The sequence below is a fragment of the Giraffa tippelskirchi genome, chromosome 3 (assembly GCF_054371585.1).
Source record: "Giraffa tippelskirchi isolate mGirTip1 chromosome 3, T2T-mGirTip1v1.2.pri, whole genome shotgun sequence".
In the NCBI taxonomy this organism is placed as follows: Eukaryota; Metazoa; Chordata; class Mammalia; order Artiodactyla; family Giraffidae; genus Giraffa; species Giraffa tippelskirchi.
In genome coordinates, this window is record NC_137277.1 from 166,248,221 (window position 1) to 166,274,504 (window position 26,284).

The 26,284-nt window shown below is 38.4% G+C and overlaps 1 non-coding gene across 1 annotated transcript; it reads right to left on the reverse strand.

Annotated features, from left to right (window-relative positions):
- Positions 1-18,673: 18,673 nt before the first annotated feature.
- On the reverse strand, positions 18,674-18,745 carry TRNAY-GUA (transfer RNA tyrosine (anticodon GUA)). Its single transcript has one exon. It is a non-coding gene; the product is annotated as a tRNA-Tyr (tRNA).
- Positions 18,746-26,284: the final 7,539 nt, after the last annotated feature.

Here is a 26,284-nt window from a genome sequence, read left to right on the forward strand (position 1 = left end):
AACTTTGCATTAAATTACCACACTACAAATCTTAATGCTGTACTAATTGTTGAATCTTTTAAAATGTTTGTCGTGGGAAGCAAATTGCTCCGTGAAAGGCATGTCATGTGCTTAATAATAGACAAATGGTCTGCTGTTTAATATGGCTGGAGAGAGACAACAAAATATGCCTTCATTTAGCTGGTCTTAAATTTCTCTCTATCTGTCTCTTTTTTTCAATCTCTCTTTCTGTCTCCCTACCCAGTATAATACTTTTTAAAAAAGTGCCTTCTTTTGGTTTCCTGATTCTACTTTTGCTCTTTCTTTAAAATTCAATAGGCACAAAAATAATTTGTACTTCCAAGGACACTACTGAATGTGAAATATTTTTTAGACAAAATGGGTTAATCATTATTCTTTTCTTAAACAAGGGCAAATGAACTGCCCATGGTTTTAAAATTAGAGCTAAAACATATCAAAATTTAAATAAAACTTTCATTTACCCAGAAGTCACTTCTCAACCAGCTCCTTTCCTGATGGAGAATGTCTACTAGGCAGCATCCAAATATTCATCTACTCAACATGGATTCATGAAAGATTTTCCCAAAGTTGATTTTCAAAAGATTTCACATGCCAACAAAACATAAGCCATATTTAAGGAGAAAAAAAATATTCTAAATGGACTTTTTAGGTTTTTTTAGTCTTACTAAATATTTTTCTAATATTTAAATTTAATTAAAAAGAGAAAAAGGTTATTTTTCAAAGGTAACTTTGCCATTAAAAAAAATCTTGTTTTTAGAGAGAGAAAAACGAGAGAAATAAAACACCTCAAGAAATGGCAGCAAAGTAGTTGCTCTTTGGCCAAGACACCAAATTGTATTTTGGCCTCATTCTAGGTACAAAGCCATATCATCAAGCCATTGGCAGGGATGATATGCTATACATGCTCTATTTCTTAGCAGCTGACCCCAAGTGATCAGTCCAAATTGATCACTACTGTATATCTGATTGAACTTGATTGGTCAATATAAGTGGCCTAGTAAAAGACCATCATGGTTATATCAGTAGGAAATCAGTTGTGATTGATCAAGTTGATCAACTGGTAAGCTAAGGTATTAGTTGACTAAATCTTGTTTCTTTATCTGAGCTTTATAGATATAAGTTTTGACTTTTACCTTCTTGCACAGTGAGGAAAACATGATCAAAAACGTACTAAAAGGCAGTCAATGCAATGTTGAGGATGTCTGCTTCTTGATTTGTGTGGATGGTAACTTGAATGTATTCACCTCATGAAAATTTATTGAGCTTTATACTTATGATGTGTGCAGTTTTCTGAGTGTATGTTATACTGAGTTTTTTTTTTTTTAAGTTTTAAAAAAGTCAGTATCCTCTAAGATGTGTTGATGTGGGGATTTTTATCCTGAGGTAATGAAATTGATTGCAAATGACATTTTGATGCTTCTTCTATCATTATTTTCTGACTTGTGCCCAAAGCAAAGACTTTTTCCAACCAAAAGATTTGTTACAATTGCCTTTTCCTCTGTATAGTTTTACACTCATAGCCCCTTGAAATAGTTGTCTTTCAGTTCAGTTCAGTTGCTCAGTCATGTCTGACTCTTTGCAACCCCATGAACAGCAGCACACCAGGCCTCCCTGTCCATCACCAACTCCCAGAGTCCACCCAAACCTATGTCCATTGAGTCGGTGATGCCATCCAACCATCTCATCCTCTGTCATTCCCTTTTTCTCTTGCCCTCAAACTTTCCCAGCATCAGGGTCTTTTCAAATGAGTCAGCTCTTTGCATCAGGTGGCCAAAATATTGGAGTTTCAGCTTCAACATCAGTCCTTCCAATGAGCACCCAGGACTGATCTCCTTTAGGATGGACTGGTTGGATTTCCTTGCAGTCCAAGGGACTCTCAAGAGTCTTCTCCAACACCACAGTTCAAAAGCATCAATTCTTCTGTGCTCAGCTTTCTTTATAGTCCAACTCTCACCTCCATAGGTTTGTCAAATTAATAGATAAGTTGATCTCTGTATGGATCACTTTGATTTGGGTATTTAATTTCTAGTTCATGAGGCTTAGGCCCCATCCATGAAATTACTGTTTTCCAGGTAAACACAAAAGAAAGTAAATGCAATGAGGGTTCAACCAAATGAATAGTTCCCACATATTCAAAATATCAAATTATATAGAAAGATTGGTTCTTAAGTTCGGTGTGTTTAAAAAAAATTGTGATGAATGAAAACTTTCCATGGGATCTATTTTTTCCCATAAATTCTGGTACTCATAAGGAATTCTTTTTTTCCCCAAATTCTATGAATACTGAGACTTCTTCCCCAGAAATATGTGCATACTTAAGGAAATCTTTCATTTAGTATGGTAGTTTTTTCACCTTAAAAATAATTGACTCATGTGTTGTGATCTTTCCTCAAAGGACCCAAATGTCTAAAATTTGCTAAACAAAAAGGTGAATAGAAGGAACAGTATGCATGGTAATATGAAGTTGATTAATCATTACCATCAGTATTACTACAGTGGCTATGTTTATTTATTTCTCCACCAAGCAAGAGTCTAAGTGTTTCATCTGTAGCCACTAAATCATTATATTAACAACTCTATTAACTGATCACCACTATTGTATTCATTTTATAAGTTAAACAATAACAGAAGCAACGACAAACTTGAGACCTGTAAGTAAGGGAAAAGAAAATGCAATTTACTCAGTCATGTCCAACTTTTTGTGACCCCATGGGCTATAGCCCACCAGGCTCATCTGTCCATGGAGTTCTCCAGGCAAGAACACTGTAGTGGGTAGCCATTCCCTTCTCCAAGAGATCTTTCCAACCCAGGGATTGAACTCAGGTCTCTTGCTTGGCAGGAAGATTCTTTACCATCTGAGCCACTAGAGAAGCTTTTAATGATAACCACCAAATTGAGGATAAAGCAACTTCGTGGAAGAGGGAGAAGAAAGGATTGGGGCAGAGAATGTAGGGGTGTCACAGCTCACTTTTTTCTTTCTCACACTAGGTGGATAGCAGGTGCATGAATGGATGCTATATCGCTCTCATGTCTTTTGATTATTTATATAACGAAACAACAGTTAGAACTGGACATGGAACAATAAACTGGTTCCAAATAGGAAAAGGAGTACATCAACGCTGTATATTGTCACCCTGCTTATTTAACTTATATGCAGAGTACATCATGATAAATGCTGGGCTGGATGAAGCACAAGCTGGAATCAAGATTGCCAGAAGAAATATTAATAACCTCAGATATGAAGATGAGACCACCCTTATGGCAGAAAGTGAAGAAGAACTAAAGAGCCTCATGATGAAAGTGAAAGAGCAGAGTGAAAAAGTTGGCTTAAAGCTCAACATTCAGGAAATGAAGATCATGGCATCTGGTCCCATCACTTCATGGTAAATAGATGGGGAAACAATGGAAACAGTGACAGACTTTATTTTTGGAGGCTCCAAAATCACTGCAGATGGTGACTGCAGCCATGAAATTAAAAGACACTTACTCCTTGGAAGGAAAGTTATGACCAACCTAGAAAGCATATTAAAAAGCAGACACATTATTTTGCCAACAACGGTCCATATCATCAAGGCTATGGTTTTTCCAGTAGTCATGTATGATGTGAGAGTTGAACTATAAATAAAGCTGAGTGCCGAAGAATTGATGCTTTTGAATTGTGGTGATGGAGAAGGCTCTTGAGAGTCCCTTGGACTGCAAGGAAATCCAACCAGTCCATCCTAAAGGAGATCAGTCCTGAGTGTTCATCGGAAGGACTGATGTTGAAGCTGAAACTTCAATACTTTGGCCACCTGATGCGAAGAACTGACTCATTTGAAAAGACCCTGATGCTGGGAAAGATTGAAGGCAGGAGGAGAAGGAGATGACAGAGGATGAGATGGTTGGATGGCATCACCAGCTCAATGGACATGAGTTTGAGTAAACTCCGGGAGTTGGTGATGGACAGGCAGGCTTAACGTGCTGTGGTCCATGGGGTTGCAAAGAGTCGGACATGACTGAGCAACTGAACTGAGCTGAAATATTATTTTGTGTCCACCCATTATTTTTTAAAAAACAAAACACAAAGCACATAGGAATGCAGAAGCACTAGTGTCAGCATCCACTATACCTATGTCTCTCACACTCGTTTGGGTATGTTATAGTTTAAAAGTGTGCACATTTAGTTACTTTAACGTAGAAAGGGTAATATGGTTAAAAAAAAAAGTGATGCTTTTACAATATGCCCCAATATCAAAACACTATAGTAATTTTAGTTTCACAGATTTTGGGAGCCAGAAAGAATAGATCTGGTTCGTACGATGTTGAGGCCAAGTACCATAGGTGGTCTAGATAAAATTAAAAGAATTCAGTTGGATTGAAAAAAGACAACAACAACAACAAAAGCCATTTCAGGGAGCAAAGTTTAGGCTTCTAATAAAGAAAATAATAGGCTTTGGTGGGGATAGGAAATGTGGGAAGATAAAGGGGACCATCCAAGGGAAAATATTTTAATGGAATAGAAGTTTAAGTTGCTCAGATATTTAAAACACTTAACAGATCAGAAGAGGACTAAAATAGATGACCTTCAAGTAATTTTTTGATTGGCCTCTGCCTCCAATCATTTTGAGAAAAAACCAACCAAACAAACAAAAAAGAAACAGTTAAATGAATAAGACATGTAAATCTCTCCTAGCTAGTGTTTAATATTGATTTGAACACACATGAGTAACACTGCAAATAGTTCAAAGGCACATTAATTAATGAGAGGAAAATCAAATTCCAATTTGCTGACCTGTTTGGTTATGATTCAAAAAACCATAAGGATTTATCAAAAATTCGCTCAAGTTTACTTATTGTTAACCATGCAAGAAATGAGGGCATAGTCATAATTTAATGTCAGTAAGTGTCCCATTTGGGAACAGTTGAATTAAATGTAAACCTTTAGACTTTATGCTGGTAGAAAGCAGAGAGAGACTACTAAGGTATAACTACTTTAAACAGATTTAAAATGATCCCAAAGCTGGGAAAACAACTTCTGCTGAAGTAGATTAAGAGACTATGTTAAGTAAGTTACATTGTAATTATAGCTGTGATTGGGTTCACACTATTTCATGAATAAGGGTCCAATAAAACCATTTCAAACTTCCTGGATACCTCTTTCTTACTTCCAATCTGTCCTGAAGATATTTCAGAATTTTTATCTTAGTTAAATATTGCTCAGTGATAAAAATGAATGAATTTGAGTCAGTGACAGTGAGGTGGATGAACATAGGCCCATTATACAGAATGAAATAAGTCAGAAAGAAAAAAAGCAAATATTGTATATTAATGCATATATATAAATCTACAAAAATTGTAGTGATGAACTTACTTGCAAGGAAGGAATGGAGACACAGATGTAGAGAACGGACTTGTGGCCATAGTAGGGGAAGGAAAGGATGGGATGAATGAAAAAGGAGCATTGACATATATATGGTATCGTGTGTAAAACAGATAGTTAGTGGGAAGTTGCTGTATAACACAGGGACCCCAGCCTGATGCTCTGTGATGACCTAGATGTGTGGGATTGGTGAGGGGAGGGAAACTCAACAAGGAGGGGATAAGTGTATAGTTATGACTGATTCATGTTGTTATACAGCAGAAACAAATACAATATTGTAAAGCAAATTTCCTCCAATTAGAAAAAATAAATGTAAAAAATGTGGTTAGTTTTGGGGAAGGGAAGGTCTTCTATTTGTCATATAAACAGATGCCACTAAAAGTGTTTAATGTACTGGGGAAAAAAATGCCATAGGATATTTCAGAACTTAACAGTCATTCCAGAAATTCTTCAAGTGATTTAATCGCAGAAATTATTTTTATTGAATGGAATGGTTTCCAGTAAGTCAGAAGAGTAAGGAAAATCAGTTGAAATAGGCAAAATGTAAATTCAACCAATTCTTACTCAACTTAGCAAAAAAAAAAAAACACCAAAAACAATGATGTACTATTCACTATACAGATTCTGCCTGTGAAATGTGATATTGAATTTCTCTTGAGTTTTCATTAATGTTCAGTATCTCAATTAGATTATGAGAATGTTAGTATATAAACTCTAGTCTATAGTTTTGGGATCAAAATTGCCTAGCGAACCTGTATACTGCTTCAAAATATTCTTACTTCCTTTTTACTTAAAGACCTATCAACACTTCTTTTAGGGTAGGTTTAATATAGATGAACTCTTTTAGTTTTTGCTTGTCTCATGCTTGTCACAAAAGTTCATTATATCTCCTTCAGTTCTGAATGATAATCTTGCTGGAGGAAGTATCTAGGTTGCAAGTCTTCCCCTTTCAGTACTTTAAACATATAATATCACTCCTTTCTGGCTTCAAGTGTTTCTGCCAAAGAAAAGAAAAATCAGTTGATAGTCTTATGGGGGTTTCCTTGTATATGACTTTGTTTTTCTCTTGCTGACTTTAAAATTCTCTCTTTAACTTTTGCTATTTTAATATGATATATCTTGGTATGGGTCTGTTTGGGTTCATATTTTGAAACCCTCTGTGCTTCCTGTTCCTGGATATCTGTTTCCTTCTTCAATCTTGGGAAGATTCCATCAAATACATTTTGACCCTCTTATCTCTCTCTTCTCCTTCTGGGATCCCTAGAATGTAAATGCTGGTACGTTTGATGTTATCCCAAAGATATGTTATACTGTTCTTATTTTAAAAAATATGTTCTCTTTTTCTGATTGAGTGATTTCTATTATCCTATCTTCCAGATCACTTATGCATTCTCTAATAAAAGTGTGGTAGAAATGTGATTTTCTGCCAATAGATGTTGAAAAAACCCTATAGATTTGTTCTTTTTAAAAACATGTTTTGAGTAGTATCCACTTGATTGCTGTCTCAAATTCTGGGCAAAGCACTATTAGAGATGGCAAACTGAGCAAATAAAGGCAACAATTGCACCTTGTTAAAAACATCAAACGTCAAGCACCCTGAGGGAAGAACGTGTGTGGTGTCTTCTAGAAACAAACAAACAAAAAAATAGTGTGGCTAGAAAATAATGAACAGTAGAGAGATTGATATCATAGGAGGCAGATGATTGAGGCGGGCCAGATCACATAGGATTTGGGGAGCCACCAAATGTGTTTGGATTTTATTCCGAATAAAATGCAAAGTCTTTAAGGATTTTTAAGAGTGCCAATGCTATGATTTATGACATCTGAGTGTGTGCTTATATCTTGGCCATATTTCTTCATAAAATATTTTAATACTAATCCAGCAGTTTGATTATTGTGCTCTTAAAATTTTACAAGACTCTACAAAATTTCCTATGATATTCAACAATGGCACCCCACTCCAGTACTCTTGCCTGGAAAATCCCATGGACAGAAGAGCCTGGTAGGCTGCAGTCCGTGGGGTCGGGAAGAGTCGGACACGACTGAGCAACTTCACTTTTGCTTTTCACTTTCATGCATTGGAGAAGGAAATGGCAACCCACTCCAGTGTTCTTGCCTGGAGAATCCCAGGGACAGCGGAGCCTGGTGGCTTCCGTCTATGGGGTCACACAGAGTCGGACACGACTGAAGCGACTTAGAAGCAGCAGCAGCATTCAAAATTTGATAGTACTCATTCACGACTTTCTTTACTTATTGAGTTGAACCTATTTAATAACTCAACAAACAATTTTAATATAAGTTGAAATTACTGAAAGTACACACACAAACAAATACACACACATACACAAATATACTGGCTTTCTTGATTTCTTTAGATGTTCTCCTTAAAAATTTAATAAGCCAGTTGTATCCTGTGTAAAAACTGGTGTTAATAGCTCCACCATCAAAAATTTATCATTAACCTTAATATATTCTCATAGAAATATTCCCCTCACTTTGAGGCTAAAATATCAATATGCCAATAAATAATCATTTTATGTTGCAAACTTGGAAAACACAATTGACCAAACACATTTTAATAGGTCCATACTTGTTTAGATGGCATAAGAAACTGCCTATGAGTTGTTGTGAGTGAGGAGGGCACAGGGTATTTGGTTCCCCCAAATATCCTTAATTTGGATCAATCAGGGAGCTAGGGTGCACCTTAAAGTTTATTTGTTCACTATAAGAGAATAAAGAATAGGTTACTTAAGATAAGTGTTAGTTGCTCAGTTGTGTCTGACTCTTTGTGACCCCATGGACCGTTAACCCAACAGGCTCCTTTGTCCATGGAATTCTTCAGGCAAGAATACTGGTGTGGGTAGCCATTTCCTTCTCCAGGGGATCTTCCTGACTCAGGGATTGAACCTGGATCTCCTGCGTTGCAGGCAGATTCTTTACCATCTGAGCCACCAGGGAGCCCAACTTAATGTTAGTTAAGTTATTAGGATATCTTTTTTTTAGGAGAGCACCAGATTCTGAAACACCATGAAAATTATGTTTTGTAGGCAGAGACTTTTGAAATAAAAGATCATAAAGGAAGGGAAGGAAGTGTAGGAGATTCTTCTTATCTCTGACTTTTGGCAAATGTGGCCTTACTTTTTGCAATATTTAGGAGAAATTTAATTTTTAAGTCAAGATTTACCTTGATGGATTTGATTACACTTCCTCTTAACGATATCATCAGTATTGCAAAACATTTTTATAGATATTTCAAGGCTATCCGTCCACAACATACTACTTATTTCAAGATTAACACTGTATTTTTTTGTGAATTATAGTTGGTGCCACCTCAAATTAGTTTTGAAGAGTCAATGAAAGTCATCAAAATTATAGAAAGTTTTCCCATTTATTTGTAAAGTAGAAAGGTATTTAGAGATATTAGTAAGAATAGTTACATCAATTTAGAAATACTAGTAAGTATTTTGGTTTGGGAATCCAAAGTTATGAAATCAAAACAAATGGTTGTAATCTCTTTGTCATTGTTCAGTATCATCTATTCTTTATTTTCAAAATAGGGACTAAGATAGTGTGGAAAATATAGCTATTTTTTAGAGTGAACTTGTTAAAAATGATTAATTTGAGTCTAATTTTAAGACCAAAATGTGAGGAATATATTTTGTTTGTTATCTTTTCTCCCTACTTGATATCACATGATTAAAGACAAGACTAAAACCAGAACCAATAAGTATACATACATACATATATATATATATATATATATTTACATATATATATATATATATATATACACACTCACACATATATATATAGGGACTTCATATGGTTAAATTTGTGATTGATCCAATAAATTAGCATCAATACTATTTTTGCCTTCGGTTTCAAACAATGTAAGTATTCTCTTTGATAGGAAAATGCTGACTTTTTCTATGTAAATGGTACAAAAGAGAATTCATTTATTAATTATCTCTGTCCTTAGAATTTCAAAGAATGCTAACCACTAGTAATAAATGAATATGCTTAACTTTGTGAAGGTAAGCCTTCTTCTCTTTTCTAGACACTAGAGCATCACAAGGTCAAGTGGCAGATGGTTTGAGAGTTACATCATACACATATTACACAAGAACTGTGAAGGAAAATTGCTGCGCACACACACAAAAAATACCCCCAAATTCGGCTTTAAACAAGGAGCATTTATTATATCACACAGTTTCTAAGGGGTGGGGAACTGGAAGCAACTTAGTTGGGTAGTTCTTCCTGGGAAACCGCTCATAGGGTTACAGTGACCATGTTATCCAGGGCTACAGACATTTGAAGGCTGACTGGGTCTGAGAATTCACTTCTAAGAAGATTATCTCACATGGAATTTGTCTGGAGATCTTTGTTTCTTGTCACATGTGCTTCTTCATAGGACTGCCTAAGTGCCCTCAAGACTGCAGCTGGCTTCCCCCATCTCTCTCAAAAAAGCAGGGCAGAAACAGTAGTGTCTTTTATAACTTAATCTGAAAAGCATCATCTTATCCCTTCTGGCATATTCTACTCGTTGGTTACCCAGTTGTTGTTGCTGTTTAGTCACTAAGTCATGTCCAATACTTTTGAGATCCCATAGACTGTAATCCACCAGGCTCCTCTGTCCTTGGGACCTTACAGTCAAGAATACTGGAGTGGCTTGCCATTTCCTTCTCCAGGGGATCTTCCTCACCCGACCCAGGGATAGAACCTGCATCCCCTGTATTGGCAGGTGGCTTCTTTACCACTGAGCCACTGGGGAACCTAGACTAACCCTGAAACAACAAGGGAGGAAACTACACAAGGACATGAGTATCAGAAGGCAGAGATCATTGGGTGGCATATTGGAGGCTGAATACTACAAAATTGAAGGATAAATTGTGGGGAGATTAGCTTGGCATACATTTCTTCTTCTCCCATCTCCTCCTTTTCTTTCTCTTCCTCCTTCTTTAGTATGAAAATACACAAACATTAAAAGTTCAGTCATACTTAGCCCTCAAATTTCAGGACACATATGTACTTATGTTCATGTACAGAAATGAGCTAATAGGTGAATGGACTTATTCATCTGCAATTTAGCATAAAAAAGTTTCCCATGCACAAAACAAAGCAAAACAAATTTTGATTCAGACCCTAGAAAAGAATCCACAAGGAAGCAAACATCACACCCTATTTTACAAGCAAAAAAATCAAGCTGGTAACCTTTATCAAATTAATAACAGCATTGTTCTTAACTAGTTTTTGCTTGGTTGGTTAGTTTAAGGGTCTCTGAAGATTACACAAACATTTAAAATTTTATTTTAAGAAAATGATTCTGAGAGCAGTCCCAAGATGACGGAGGAATAGGATAGGGAGACCATTTTATCTCCCACAAATTCATCAAAAGATCATTTGAGTGCTGAGTAACTTCCACAGAACAACTTCTGAACATTGGCAGAGGACATCAGGCACCCAGAAAGGCAACCCATTCTCTTCGAAAGGAGGTAGGACAAAACATAAATGACAAAAAGAGAAACAAAAGAGTTAGGGAAGGAGACCCGTCCTGGGGAGGGAGTCGTGAAGGAGCAGAAGTTTCCAAACAGTTGGAAACCCTCTCACAGGTGGGTCTGTGGGGAGTTTTGGAATCTCATAGGGCAACATAATTGGGAGGAAAAAAAAAAAAAAAACGAAACGCAGAATATGCACCTAACCACAACTGCCAGCAGAGAAGTAGCCCAGATGTTCGTGTCCATCACCAGCAAGTGGGGGCTGTACAGGCAGGTGCAGGCTACATAATGGGTGCTTAGGGTGAGGAATCGGCCTGAATGCCCTGAGGAAAATCGAGGGAGTTAACGTGAGATAGCAACCCAAACTGTGGGATCGCCAGAGAGAAAAAAAGAGAACTTTCCCACGAAAGGCTCTAAGGTGCAGTCTGACCTGCTCACAAAACAAAGGATTGAGTGAATACCAAAGGAGAGCTAGCTGGCTTCATACATGCCCCTCCCCCCTCCACCAGAGGCAGAGAGGAAGGCGTGAAACAGCCAGAGCCGGAAGGCAAGGGGCAATGTCGGTCCCAGAGACTGACATCCTCCACCAAACTGTGAGCAGGCTCCCAGTTACTAACCACATCTTCCTGGGATCCTGGACGGTTAACATCTGCCAGGAGGATTGCAACCTGAGATCAACTCCCCAGAGGAGACACATGGCACACGAGAGACGGTGCTCTCGCGGCACACCAAGGAAACCAAGTGGCAGGACCCAGGAAGTGATTAAGTTGCAAGGCCCACCTGGGATAGTGTGTTCGCCAAACACTTGGTCGCCTTAGCTGCTCAGACCTGGGAAGGGTACAAAACACACACCCAACCAAGTCTGTGCCTTTGCAGAGTACCCAGGAACCTGAGCAGCTTAGACCTGGGAAGTGCGTGAAACACAGGGCCTGATTTGGACAGTACCCCTGCAGAGTAACCTGGAGCTTGAGCAATGTAGACCCAGGAAGCACACACTGCCTAGAGCTGGGGCAAACCCAGTAGGGTCTATACACTGCAAGCACTCCCCACACATGCCAGTGGTATTTGTTTGCAGTGTCCCTTTCACCCCACAACACAGTTGAACAAATGAGCCTAAGTAAGTGATCACCTTTGCTCCCTGTCGCTCAGTCGTGCATGACTGCTTCCAACCCCATGCACTGTAGCCTACCAGGCTCCTCTGTCCATGGGATTCTCCAGGCAAGAATAATGGAGGGGGTTGCCATTTCCTTCTCCAGGGGATCTTCCCAATCCAAGGATGGAACCCGGGTCTCCCGCATTACAGGCAGACATTTTACTCTCTGAGCCACCAGAGAAAAAGGCAAAATGGCTGTCTGAGGAGGCCTTGCAAATAGCCGTGAAAGGAAGAGAAGTGAAAAGAAAAGGAGAAAAGGAAAGACATAAGCATCTGAATGCAGAGTTCCAAAGAAGAGCAAGGAGAGAGAAGAAAGCCTTCCTCAGCAATCAATGCAAAGAAATAGAGGAAGATAATAAAATGGGAAAGACTAGAGACCTCTTAAAGAAAATTAGGGATACCAAGGAAACATTTCATGCAAAGATGGGCTCAATAAAGGACAGAAATCGTATGGAACTAACAGAAGCAAAAGATATTAGGAAGAGATGGCAAGAATACACAGAAGAACTATACAAAAAAGATCTTCAAGACCCAGATAATCATGATGGTGTGATCACTCACCTAGAGCCAGACATCCTGGAATGTGAAGTCAAGTGGGCCTTAGAAAGCATCACTACAAACAAATCTAGTGGAGGTGATGGAATTCCAGTTGAGCTATTTCAAACCCTAAAAGATGATGCTGTGAAAGTGCTGCACTCAATATGTCAGCAAATTTGGAAAACTCAGCAGTGGCCACAGGCCTGGAAAAGGTCAGTTTTCATCCCAATCCCAAAGAAAGGCAATGCCAAAGAATGCTCAAACTACTGCACAATTACACTCATCTCACATGCTAGTAAAGTAATGCTCAAAATTCTCCAAGCCAGGCTTCAGTAATACATGAACCATGAACTTCCAGATGTTCAAGCTGGTTTTAGAAAAGGCAGAGGAACCAGAGATCAAATTGCCAACATCTGCTGGATCATCCAAAAAGCAAGAGAGTTCCAGGAAAACATCTATTTCTGCTTTATTGACTATGCCAAAGCCTTTGACTGTGTGGATCACAATAAACTGTGGAAAATTCTTCAAGAGATGAGAATACCAGACCACCTGACCTGCCTCTTGAGAAACCTGTATGGAGGTCAGGAAGCAACAGTTAGAACTGGACATGGAACAACAGACTGGTTCCAAATAGGAAAAGGAGTACGTCAAGGCTGTATATTGTCACCCTGCTTATTTAACTTATATGCAGAGTACATCATGAGAAACGCTGGGCTAGATGAAGCACAAGCTGTAATTAAGATTGCCGGGAGAAATATCAATAACCTCAGATATGCAGATGACACCACCCTTATGGCAGAAAGTGAAGAAGAACTGAAGAGCCTCTTGATGAAAGTGAAAGAGAACAGTGAAAAAGCTGGCTTAAAGCTCAACATTCAGAAAACTAAGATCATGGCATCTGGTCCCATCACTTCATGGCAGATAGATGGGGAAACAGTGGAAACAGTGTCAGACTTTATTTTTCTGGGCTCCAAAATCACTGCAGATGGTGACTGCAGCCATGAAATAAAAGACGCTTACTCCTTGGAAGGAAAGTTGTACCCACCCAGATAGCATATTAAAAAGCAGAGACATTACCGTGGGACACATATTAATCAAACTAACAAAGATCAAACACCAAGTGCAAATATCAAAAACAGCAAGGGAAAAGCAACAAATAATACACAAAGGGATCCCCATAAGGGTAACAGCTGATCATTCAATAGAAACTCTACAGGACAGAAGGGAATGGCAGGACATACTTAGAGTGGTGAAAGAGAAAAACCTACAACCCAGATTACTACACCCAGTAAGGATCTCATTCAAATATGACGGAGAAATCAAAAGCTTTACAGACCAGCAAAAGCTGATAACATCAGTACCACCAAACCAGCTCTTCAGCAAATGCTAAAGGATCGTCTCTAGACAGGAAAAACAAAAAGGTTTATAAATTCGAACCCAGAACAACAAAGTAATTGCAACAGGATCATACTTCTCAATAATTACCTTAAATATAAATGGGTTGAATGTCCCAGCCGAAACACAAAGACTGGCTGAATGAATACAAAAACAAGACCCCCATATATGCTGTCTACAAGAGACCCATCTCAAAACAAGGGACACATACAGACTGAAAGTGAAGGGCTGGAAAAAGATGTTTCATGAAAATGGAGACCAAAAGAAAGCAGGAGTAGCAACACTCATATCAGATAAGATAGACTTTGAAATTAAGACCATGAAAAGAGGCAAAGAAGGACACTACATAATGATCAAAGATCCAAGAAAAAGATATAAAAATTAAAAATATATATGCACCCAACCTAGGAGCACCTCAATACATAAGACAAAGCTAACAAGTATGAAAGGGGAAATTAACAGTAACACAATAATAGTGGGAGGCTTTAATGCCCCTCTCACACCTATAGATAAATCAACCAAACAGAAAATTAGCAAGGAAACACAAACTTTAAATGATACAATGAAACAGTTAGACCTAATTGAAATCTATAGGACATTTCACCTCAAAACAATGAATTTCACAAGTGCACATGGGGCATTCTCCAGGATAAATCACATCATGGGCCATAAATCTAGCCTTGGTAAATTAAAAAGAAAAAAAAAGAAATAATTTCATGCATATTTTGTGATCACAATGAAATAAGATTAGATGTCAACTACAGGAAAAAAACTATTAAAAATACAAACATATGGAGGCTAAATAACATACTTCTGAATAACCAACAAATCATGGAAGAAATCAACAAAGGAAATCAAAGTATGCATAGAAACAAATGAAAATGAAAACACGACAACCCAAAACCCATGGGATTCAGTAAAAGCAGTACTAAGGGGAAAGTTCATAGCAATACAAGCTTACCTCAAGAAACAAGAGAAAATCAAGTAAATAACCTAACTTTACACCTAAAGAAACTAGAAAAAGAAGAAACAAAGGAGACTATAGCCAAAATCAACAAAACTAAAAGCTGGTTCTTTGAGAAGATAAATAAAATAGACAAACCATTAGCCAGACTCATCAAGAAAAAAAGGGAGAAGAATCAAATCAACAAAATTAGAAATGAAGATGGAGAAATCACAACAAAAAACAGAAAAACAAAGGATCATAAGAGACTACTATCAGCAACTACATGCCAATAAAATGGACAACATGGAAGAAATGGATGAATTCTTAGAAAAGTATAACCTTCCAAAACTGAACCAGGAAGAAATATAAAATCTTAACAGACCCACCATAAGCACATAAATCAAAACTATAATCAGAGATCTTCCAACAAACAAAAGTCCAGGACCAGATGGCTTCATAGGTGAATTCTACCAAAAATTTAGAGAAGAGCTAACACTTGTCCTACTCAAACTCTTCCAGAAAATTGCAGAGGAAGGTAAACTCCCAAACTCATTCTATGAGGCCACAATCACCCTAATACCAAAACCAAGCAAAGATGCTACAACAAAAGAAAACTGCAGGACAATATCACCAATGAACATAGGAGCAAAAATCCTCAACAAAATTCTAGCAAACAGAATCCAGCAACATATAAAAAGGTCATACATCATGACCAAGTGGGCTTTATCTCAGGGATGTGAGGATTTTTAAATATTCACAAATCAATCAATGTGATACACCAGATTAAAAATTGAAAGATAAAAACCATATAATTATCTCAATAGATGCAGAGAAAGCCTTCGACAAAATACAACACTCATTTATGATAAAAACTCTCCAGAGAGCAAGCATAGAAGGAGCATACCTCAACCTCAACATAATAAAAGATATATATGATAAACCCACAGCCAACATTATCCTCAATGGTGAAAAATTGAAAGCATCTCCCCTAAAGTTAGTAACAAGACAAGGGTGCCCACTCTCACCACTACTATTCAACATAGTTTTGGATGTTTTAGCTACAACAATCAAAGAAGAAAAGGAAATAAAAGGAATCCAGATTGGAAAAGAATTAAAACTCTCATTGCAGATGACATGATCTTCTACCTAGAAAACCCTAAAGATTCCACCAGAAAATTACTAGAGCTAATCAATGAATATAGTAAAGTTGCAGGATATAAAATTAATACACAGAAATCCCTTGCATTCCTATGTACTAACAATGAGAAAACTGAAAGAGAAATTAAGGAAACAATCTCGTTCACCATTGTGATGAAAAGAATAAAATACTTAGGAATAAATCTACATAAAGAAAAAAAAGACCTATAGAATACTATAAAACACTAGTGAAAGAAATCAAAGATGACACAATAGATGGAGAAATATACCATGTTCATGGATCGGAAGAATCAATATTGTGAAAATGAATATACTACCCAAAGCAATCTACAGATTCAAAGCAATCCCTATCAAGTTACCAATGGTATTTTTCACAGAACTAGAACAAATAATTTCACACCTTGTATGGAAATACAAAAAACCTCGAATAGCCAAGGCAATCTTGAGAAAAAAGAATGGAACTGGAGGCATCAACCTGCCTGACTTCAGACTACACTACAAAGCTACAGTCATCAAGACAGTATGGTACTGGCACAAAGAAATACAGATCAATGGAGCAAAATAGAAAGCCCAGAGATAAATCCACACACCTATGGACACCTTATCTTTGACAAAGGAGGCAAAAATTTACTATGGAGAAAAGGCAATCTCTTTAACAAGGGGTGCTAGGAAAGCTGGTCAACAACCTGTATATGAATGAAACTAGACCACTTTCTAATACCATGGACAAAAACAAACTCCAAATTGATTAAAGATCTAAATGTAAGACCAGAAACTGTACAACTCCTAGAGGAAAACATAGACAAAATACTCTCTGACATAAATCACAGCCAGATCTTCTATGACCCACCTCCCAGAGTAATGGAAATAACAGCAATAATAAACAAATGGGACCTAATTAAACTTAAAAGCTTTTGCACAATGAAGGAAAGTATAAGCAAGGTGAAAAGACAGTCTTCAGAATGGGAGAAAATAATAGCAAATGAAGCAACTGACAAAGAATTAATCTCAAAAATATACAAGCAGCTCCTGCAGCTCAATACCAGAAAAAAAAAAAAAATCAAAAAATGGGCCAAAGAATTAAACAGACATTTCTCCAAAGAAGATATACAGATAGCTAACAAACACATGAAAAGATGCTCAACATCACTCATTATCAGAGAAATTAAAATCAAAACCACAATGAGGTACCATCTCATGCCAGTCAGAATGGCTGCTGTACAAATGCCTACAGACGATAAATGCTGGAGAGAGTGTGGAGAAAAGGGAACTCTCTTACACTGTTTGTCGGTGGGAATGCAAACTAGTACAGCCACTATGGAGAACAGTGTGGAGAGCCCAAAAAATTGGAAATAGAACTGCCATACAACCTAGCAATCCCACTGCTGGCCATCAGCACCAAGGAAACCAGAATTGAAAGAGACATGTGTACCCCAATGTTCATCGCAGCACTGTTTACAATAGCTAGGACATGGAAGCAACCTAGATGTCCATTGGCAGACAAATGGATAAGAAAGCTGTAGTACATATACACAGTGGAATATTACTCAGCTATTAAAAAGAACACATTTGGATCAGTTCTAATGGGGTGGATGAAACTGGAGCCTATTATACAGAGTGAAGTAATTCAGAAAGTAAAACACCATTATGGTGTATTAATGCATACATATGGAATTTAGAAAGATGTCAATGATGACCTTATACATTAGACAGCAAAAAAGACATAGATATAAAGAACAGACTTTTGGACTCTGTGGGAGAAGGCAAGGGTGGGATGATTTGAGAGAATAGCATTGAAACATGGATATTACCTTATGTGAAATAGATGACCAGTCCAAGTTTGATGCATGAAGCAGGGCACTCAAAGCCAGTGCTCTGGGACAATCAAGAGGGTAGGGTTGGGAGGGAGGTGAGAGAGGGGTTCAGGATGTGGGACACATGTACACCCAAAGCTGATTCATGTCAGTGTATGGCAAAATCACCACAATATTGTAAAGTAATTAGCCTCCAATTAAAATCAATTAATTAAAAAAAAAGAAAATGATTCCCCATTTGAGCATTTTTATGCTAATTTGCATATTGGTAAGCTCCTATGTGGTGATGGATAAATAAATGATTAAGTCTCTGTGTAGAAACTTCTATACATGTTTGTTTTTGTATGCACAGAAAAATGATCTTTAAAGAATTCTTCACTGTAATTCATGAATCTTCAATATCAGAATCAGTAACAAAGCTTATAAAAATGTGGAGGCTTGTGTCTGTGTGTGTGTGTGCTAAGTCACTTCAGTCATTCCGACTCTTTGTGACTCCAAGCTCCTCCGTTCATGGCATTCTCCACACAAGAATACTGTGTTGCCATTTTCTCCTCCAGGGGAACTTCCCAACCCGAGGATTGAACCCAAGTCTCTTACTGTCTCTTGCATTTCCAAATAAGTTCTTTGCCACTAGTGCCACCTGGGAAGCCCATGGATACTTGAAAAAAGTGAAGTCGTTCAGTTGTGTCCGACTCTTTGCGACCCCATGGACAGTAGCCTACCAGGCTTCTCTATCCATGGGATTTTCCAGGCAAGAATACTAGAGTGGGCTGTTATTTCCTTCTCTAGGGGGTCTTCCCAACCCAGGGATCGAACCCGGGTCTCCTGCATTACAGACAGATGCTTTACCGTCTGAGCCACCAGGGAAGCTTATGGATACTTGGGCCCCACCCAAATTCTACACAGTCAGGATCTCAGGAGTTAGGCTGGGAATCCACATTTTAGCAAGTGCTTAGGTAGTACTTGGGCTTCCTAGGTGGTGCTAGTGGTAACGAATCTGCCTACCAATGCAAGAGACAAGAGATGTGGGTTAAAAACTCTGGAGGGTCGGGAAGATCCCCTGGAGGAGGAAATGGCAACCCACTCCAGTCTTCTTGTCTGGGAAATTCCAAGGACAGAGAAGTTTGAAGTCACAAAGAGTCAGGCATGACTGAGTGTCTGAGCATTAGGTGGTACCTGTGGATATAAATGCAGTTAGCTGTTGAATTTTGCAATATGTTTTCCAGATTTCAGTTCAGTTCAGTCGATCAGTCGTGTCTGACTCTTTGCGACCCCATGAACGCACACCAGGCCTCCCTGTCCATCACCAACTACCGGAGTCTACTCAAACTCATGTCCATTGAATCGGTGACGCCATCCAACCATCTCATCTTCTGGTGTCCCCTTCTCCTTTCACCTTCAATCTTTCCCAGCATCAGGGTCTTTTCCAATGAGTCAGCTCTTCACATCAGGTGGCCAAAGTATTGGAGTTTCAGCTTCAACATCAGTCCTTCCAATGAACACCCAGGACTGATCTCCTTTAGGATGGACTGGTTGGATCTCCTTGCAGTCCAAGGGACTCTCAAGAGTCTTCCCCAACACCACAGTTCAAAAGTATCAATTCTTCGGCGCTCAGCTTTCTTCAGAGTCCAACTCTCACATCCATATATGACCACTGGAAAAACCATAGCATTGACTATACAGACCTTTGTTGGCAAAGTAATGTCTCTGCTTTTTAATTTGCTGTCTAGGTTGGTCATAACTTTTCTTCCAAGGAGTAAATGTCTTTTTATTTCATGGCTGCAGTCACCATCTGCAGTGATTTTGGAGCCCCCAAAATTAAAGTCAGCCACTGTTTCCATTGTTTCCCCATCTATTTGCCATGAAGTGATGGGACTGGATGCCGTGATAGCAAAACATTATTGTGCTAAGTCCCTTCAGTCATGTCTGACTCTTTGCAACCCACGGACTGTAGCTTGCCAGGCTACTCTATCTCTGGGATTCTCTCGTCAAGAATACTGGAGTGGATTGCCATTTCCTCCTCCAGGGGCTCTTCCTACCCAGGAATAGAACCTGATTCTGTTATGTCTACTGTATTGGCAGGCGGGTTCTTTACCACTAGCGCCACCTGGAAGTTCCTATTTGTTCTAGCCATGGCCCTTTGAAGACAAGATTTTCTTGCCTGGACTTGGGCTCCATTTTTCTAACAGAATCATAGTGGAGAGAAGGGTGTGTTCCCTTCCTGCACAGAATCACAGGCCCATGTGGTGTCTCCTTTGACCCCCTGTAATCTCCCTCACTTTCGGTGGGAGGAGGAGGATCCGAAAGCTAGGACTCTGAGGCATGCCTCACAAGTCAAGGCAAGGCTCAAAACCATGTGTTATTTTTAAATGCTTTTAAATGTAAAAGTTTTCCATTTTTCTTCAGTGGAAATAATAAAGTGCCTTTGAATAAACAGTTTTTTCTGTTTCAGAAAGTTGTGTGTTTATCTCAGTGTGGCCAATCAATGAATTCCAAAAGATTTATATATATATTTTTTTCTATGGGGCAATCAAAGGCTAAATTCTAAAGGATTTGAAAATGTCAACTTGTAATACAAACTGGGTTGGCCCCAGGGCCTGAGATCAGAACCATAACTCACTGTGTTTACAAATTATATCATTCGGTCTGGTGTGCTAACTGTAAACTCACCGATAATTATAGTAGAGGATGAATTACAGTCAGGCTCTTTCCTTTTTTTCCTGGTGTCTGAACTGTCATGACATATGGATTCTTCATCAGCCCTCAAATCACATTGAGGGCTTCCCTAGAAGCTAGTTTTGAAATCAATAGGCAGCTAGGCTTTTAGATGAAATATGGAATTACTATAGACTTTTTAAGAGGGAAAGAAAATGATTTCACTAAATGAATCCCCTATGTTATTCCAGTCAGACATACACATATCTGTGGTCTTTAATAGAAAGAATGAAAATATAATTTTCTGTTAGGTAACAGACATAGTAGGAAAGTCACTTTTTTCCCTCAGCTATTTGTTGTCCCTTTGTTATTCCTTCCCAACCAATTCTCCCCCTTTGTGATTAAAAAAAAGAAAAGCACTATTGTGTACCATTCTGAGGACACAATGGTGACACTTTGTTTTTCTCTCTACTGCTTCCTGCTCTCTTTTTATACACCTTCATATCCTCTTTCCCATCTGTCCCTTTTCTTTCCAAAAATTTAACATCCAAAGATGTGATATCTTTTTAATTTGATCTAAGCAAAAGATGCTTACTTTAAGACTGTGCCAGCAGGAAGAAGGTGTGTTGCTCGTGGGTCTTCTAGGCAGACTGTTTCCCCTTACCAAGATGTACAGTCTAAGGAATGCACAAATCCCAAGCTGTCAAACATAACCACTGAGTTTGTGGTCAAAATTTTAGTAATCTTGATCATTTCAAGAGAGTAAAGAAACATCTTTTATTTGCTAATTGACAAAAAGTCTAGAATAAGCAGTAGATTTATTTTTAGACCATTGCATTGCCTCTGTATTTTATTGATATTGATTCAGAGACAGATATAAGTATATTCATTTTTGGAAGGTTTAATAAAAATGTCAGAAATAAATGGACAAAGAGGACTAAGTATAAAAACAGATGGTATATTTTACTCTAATGAATATGTTAGCTGTGTCTGGAAGCACTATGCTTGTGCATCCATGTTAACCTGCCAAGTATGTGCTTCTCTGCCAATACATTGTTGAGAATGATCAGCTACCATTTTTCTGGGTATCTGCCATGTATCCATACCCGACATTGTGGACAAAGTACTGTTAGAGATTGCAAACTCAGTAGAGGAAGTCCAACAGGATGGGGAAAAGAAAAAAATGAGATTTTGCAGGAAAATATTGCATATCTTTAGGTAGAAATAATGATACTTTGCTAAAACGTTCTTGGAAAATAATATATCTTGGGAATTTTTGTATCATACCTTAATGAGAGAGTGGAGAAAGAAGTTATCACAAGGAAATCAGTTTTATCATCCTCCAATTCCAAACTGTTGTGGACTAGCTCATCAACTGGCAAGACCAGGCAGAACCACCCAGAAAAAGTTAATAGTGAGTGAAGTCATTTTCAGAAACCAGCAAGTTAGATTTTCCAGAGTTTCTTCTGTCTCAATCCAGGGGCCATAGCAGCTAAAGGCTTCACAGGGATCCAGGGAAGCTACCTGATATATACAGTCAGTTCAGTTCAGTTGCTCAGTTGTGTCCAATCTTTTGTGACCCCATGGATTAGAACATGCCAGCCTTCCCTGTCCATCATCAACTCCCTTAACTTACTCAAACTCAGTCCATTGAGTCGGTGAGGCCATCCAACTGTCTCATCCTCTGTCGTCCCCTTCTCCTCCCGCCTTCAATCTTTCCCAGCATCAGAGTCTTTTCCAGTGAGTCAGTTCTTTGCATCAGGTGGCCAAAGTATTGGAGTTTCAGCTTCAGCATCAGTCCTTCCAATGAATATTCAGTATTGATTTCCTTTAGGATTGACTGATTTGATTTCCTTGCAGTCCAAGGAACTCTCAAGAGTCTTTCTCCAACACCACAGTTCAAGAGCATCAATTCTTCATCTCTCAGCCTTCTTTATGATCCATCTCTCACATCCATACACGACTACTGGAAAAACCATAGCCTTGACTAGACAGATCTTTGTCAGCAAAGTAATGTCTCTGCTTTTTAATATGCTGTACAGAATTGCTCTTTCACTTGTTTCTTTGGGTCTTAAATTCACAGTGAGTGCCCAAGCACTCAACATCAGCCAAGGTAAAGGACTGAGCTATATTCTCTCCCTTCTTGAAAGTGAAAGTGAAAGTGAAGTCGCTCAGTCGTGTCCAACTCTTTGCCACCCCGTGGACTGTAGCCTATCAGGCTCCCTTCTTATGCCTGTATTTTATAATTTATTTTCTTCTTCAGGGGTCAATCTGATGTTCATTATAATTTGACATAGTGTATGAAAATTGTGATTTTTCCTTGTTCCCAAACACTTTCCAAAACTGTGGCAATTGTCCTATTCTATGTCAGCAGTGTGTAATAATAGAGATTTCATCATATTTTATGGTGTCATTCGTTTATGTAATGAATAATTCTTGTATGGGCTTCCCGGTGGCTCAGATATAAAGAACCCACCTGCAATGCAGGAGATCTGTTCAATCCCTGGGTTGGGAAGAGCCCCTGGAAAAGGGAATGGCTACCCACTCCAGTATTCTTGCCTGGAGAATTCCATGCACAGAGGAGTGGGCAGGCTACAGTCCATAGGTACCAAAAGAGTCAGATGAGACTTAACCACTAAACAACAACAACAAATGCGGGTATGCGTTTTAAAGATAATTTATCTCAAGGCTACCAACTGGTGAATTTTCTTTCTCATGTTGAAACTGTTTTTCATTTGATTATCAGCTTGGATTTTTAAAATACACTAAATCTTCATAAATTCAATATTGCTGTATTACTTTGACTTCCTTTTTTTAATCTATAAAAATAAAAAAAATGATACAGCAGGGCTCTATCAGAACATTCTATGAATATTGGTATTTCTCAAAAGCATGCTCTTATTCTTTAGGCCTACTCTAATAAAAATATGGAAAGAGCTTCTAGTTTCTTTGAAAAAAAATCAATATAAATACCAAGACAAGGCATAATGTCAAGTAAGTTCAATAATCAGACCACAGTTAATAGCTAAAAAAATCATGAGGTGGCAAGAATGAAGTTTTATGTCGGTTCAGGTTACTAAACAAAGGGCTGACTGATCTTCGGCCAAAATGAAAATAATCTAAAATTTATTGTACACCCCATCAGCCTTTCTGAAAGGTCATCTAATTACCATTTTGCATTTACTCTACTCTTCACCTTGACCCAAAACACCAAAGATATGCTGCAGTCTATTTTACTTGAAATTCATAGTTGTTGTGAATACAAATAAACTGAAAACTAGAAAACATAACAAGAAGGGAGAGCTCTTCCTTTACACTGGTACATCAGAAGAGAAGGACATTGAGCAGACAGCTGGACATGGAGGTGAGGACAGGATGGGAGTTGTGGAGTGATCCATACCTCTTGATACAGACAAAGGCAAGTTAGTTCCAGAATTCTTAAATAAAGATACTCTGAGACCTAGAGCTGGAATGCTCTCTGGACAGAGATTGTGAGTCTTAATTGTGTTAAATCATCTTAGGCTTATTTGTAGAATTGGCTGCACAAAAAAATTGGAGAAGTGAAGTGAAACGAAGTGAAAGTCACTCAGTTGTGTCTGACTCTTTGTGACCCCATGAACTATACAGTCCATGGAATTATCCGGGCCAGAATACTGGAGTGGGTAGACTTTCCCTTCTCCAGAGGATCTTCCCAACCCAGGAATCGAACCAGGGTCTCCTGACCTGCAGGCAGATTCTTTACCAACTAGACTATCAGGGAAGCCTGATAAATTGGAGAAGATACTCATATTAGAAAATACAGATACCAAATGATCCGTTTCCTGTTCTGCTTATTATGATGGTCCAACTCCATCACTAATGCTTACTCTCATAAATAAACTCTAAACTCTCATAAACTGAGTTGTTGCAAATAGTAAGGTGCTGGAGAGTACAGAAGGGACAATATACAGAAAAGGTTGATTAATAGGGCATTACTTTGCCAACAAAAGTCCGTCTAGTCAAGGCTATGGTTTTTCCAGTGGTCATGTATGGATGTGAGAGTTGGATGGTGAAGAAAGCTGAGCGCCGCAGAATTGATGCTTTTGAACTGTGGTGTTGGAGAAGACTCTTGAGAGTCCCTTGGACTGCAAGGAGATCCAATCAATCCATCCTAAAAGAGATCAATTCTGAGTGTTCATTGGAAGGTCTGATGTTGAAGCTGAAGCTCCAATACTTTGGCCACCTCATGCGAAGGGTTGACTCATTGGAAAAGACCCTAATGCTGGGTAGGATTGGGGGCGGGAGGAGAAGGGGATGACAGAGGATGAGATGGTTGGATGGCATCACCGACTCGATGAACATGGGTTTGGGTAGACTCCGGGAGTTGGTGATGGACAGAGGGGCCTGGCGTGCTGCGATTCATGGGGTCGCAGAGAGTCGGACACGACTGAGCGACTGAACTGAACTGAATAGGGGATGAAATATTTCATAAGTACCTACTACTTCAACTTGTTTGTGTTAGAGGTGGGATGAGGGGTACCAGATTGAATTTATTTATTTTTTATCAAATAAATATTTACTGACTACTCAGTATGCACACCATGCATTTGTGTTAGCAGACAGAAAGATCAAATAATAAATTTTGAATCCAGCCCTGGACAGTCTTAACTTTTATGATCCTCTCAATGTCCATATGTCAATAAGAGTCTGAAATGTAGTACTTGGGTGCAACCTCAAAAATGACATAATGATCTCAGTTTGTTTCCAAGGCAAACCATTCAATATCACAGTAATCCAAGTCTATCCAAAGAAGCTGAAGTTTAATGGTTCTATGAAGACCTAAAAGACCTTGTAGAATTAATACCAAACAAAAGATGTCCTTTTCATCATCTTAGGGGACTGGAATGAAAAAGTAAGAAGTCAAGAGACACCTGGAGTAACAGGTAATTTTGGTCTAGGAGTACAAAAAGAAGCAGGGAAAAGATTAACAGAGTTTTGCCAAAAGAACGCACTGGTCATAGCAAATACTCACTACCAACACCACAAGAGACAACTCTACACATACAGATCACCAGATGGTCAATACCAAAATCAGACTGATTACATTCTTTGCAGCTGAAGATGGAGAAGCGCTATACAGTTAGCAAAAACAAGACTGGGAGCTGACTCTGGCTCAAATCATGAACTTCTTATTGCAAAATTCAGACTTAAGTTGAAGAAAGTAGGTAAAACCACTAGGCCATCAAGGTATGACTTAAACCAAATTCCTTATGATTATACAGTGGAAGTGACAAATAGATACAGGGATTAGATCTGATAGACAGAGGGCCTGAAGAACTGTAGATGGAGGTTTATAAAATTGTATAGGAGGCAGTGATCAAAACGACCCCCAAAATGAAGAAATGCAAAAACACAAATGGTTGTCTGAGGAGGGCTTAAAAATAGAGGAAAGAAAAAAAGTGAAAGGCAAAGGAGAAAATGAAAGATATATTAATCTGAAAGCAGATTTCCAAATAATAGCAAGGAGAGATAAGAACGCCTTCCTAAGTGATCAATGCAGAGAAATAGAGGAGAATGGGAAACACTAGTGATCTCTTCAAGAAAATTAGAGATGCCAAGGGAACATTGCATGCAAAGATGAGCACAATAAACAACAGAAATGGCATGGACCTAGCAGAAGCAGAAGTTATTAAGAAGAGATGACAAGAATACATAGAAGAACTATACAAAACAGATCTTAATGACCCAGGTAACCATGATGGTGTGATCACT